Below are 1234 nucleotides of genomic sequence, written 5' to 3' on the forward strand. Positions count from 1 at the left end.
AGCTCTGCAGGGTAAGCCTCAGGAATTCATCTGTGCGTCCCGCAGGGTATGCTTTCTTGCTTTGTTAAAGGCTAGACTTTGGTTGCTGTCTGTCTGTCTGTCTGTCTGTCTGTCTGTCTGTCTGTCTGTCTGTCTGAATGAATGAATGAATGAGCGAGGGAATGAACGAATGAGGAGGGGATGCACATGCCTATGGTTTTAAGATGCTTAATTTCTTTACAAGGTTTATTTATTTAAACATTAAACATTGGGGTTGGGGATTTAGCTCAGTGGTAGAGCGCTTGCCTAGGAAGCACAAGGCCCTGGGTTCGGTCCCCAGCTCCGAAAATAAAATAAAATAAAATAAAATAAAATAAAATAAACATTAAACATTAATCGGAAATAATGGAGTCAGCAGTTAAGAGTTCTGACTGTGTTCTTCCAGAGGTCCTGAGTTCTATTCCCATGGTGGCTCACAACCCTCTGTTATGGGATCGATCTGCTGTGTGTCCGAAGACAGCTGCAGTGTGCTGTTTGTAGGGTAAAGAAAAAAATACTAAAGAAGAAAAAAAAAAAGAGAGAGAAAAAGTTAGAAGCACCAAGTCAAGTCATGTAAATATTGCCCACATTCGGATTTAGACATGCCTGAGCTGTCAGGGCGAGGCTGGCTGAGAGCGAATCAGTGAACGATCGGACTCTTCCTCTCTCTGTGAGGGTGTGTCATGAACTCTATTACCATTTCCAAAGAGTTAGGTATGCTGGAGCGAAGTGGACCGGAAAGCCAAGGGAGGAGAGGTATGCCTACACGAGTCCACCCAACCCCCCCGCCCCCCCCCCCGAGGGAGACATCCTCGAGTGGTGGGGGGAGGGGCGAAGGTGTGGAGGGATAATTTCCAACAAATAAATCCCAACAAATAAATTACTAGAGACTTGATTCATTGATTTACTTTAAATTTATTGAGTGTATCGGGAAAGAGGGAAAATGGGTCAAGGAGGGAGGGAGGGAGGGAGGGAGGGAGGGAGGGAGGGAGGGAGGGAGGGAGGGAGAGAGGGATATCTTTTCCTCCAAATCTGCTGGTATGTAGTCTCAGTGCGTCAGAAAAAAGACTGCTTCTGGCCTCCTTTCTGATTACCCCAAGGCAGTCTGGTCACCGTGCTGTAATAGAAAGGGAAACCACAGTCAAGTCATGGGAGCGAGCGAGCAAGCAAGCAAAAATCATAAACAAAAGCAAAAACACGTCTGTTAAGTTGAGCA

General features: G+C 46.0%; 1 long non-coding RNA gene across 1 annotated transcript in view; it reads right to left on the bottom strand.

The window, feature by feature from the left end:
* Positions 1 to 1051: 1051 nt before the first annotated feature.
* LOC147997256 (uncharacterized) overlaps positions 1052 to 1234 on the bottom strand; it is an 18373-nt gene continuing 18190 nt past the window's right edge. Inside the window, exon 3 of the long non-coding RNA XR_015648047.1 lies at positions 1052 to 1135. This is a non-coding gene — a long non-coding RNA (uncharacterized LOC147997256). The remainder of the gene's footprint in view (positions 1136 to 1234) is intronic.

The sequence above is a fragment of the Rattus norvegicus genome, unplaced genomic scaffold, assembly GCF_021556685.1.
Source record: "Rattus norvegicus strain SHRSP/BbbUtx unplaced genomic scaffold, alternate assembly SHRSP_T2T unassigned-0000203, whole genome shotgun sequence".
In the NCBI taxonomy this organism is placed as follows: Eukaryota; Metazoa; Chordata; class Mammalia; order Rodentia; family Muridae; genus Rattus; species Rattus norvegicus.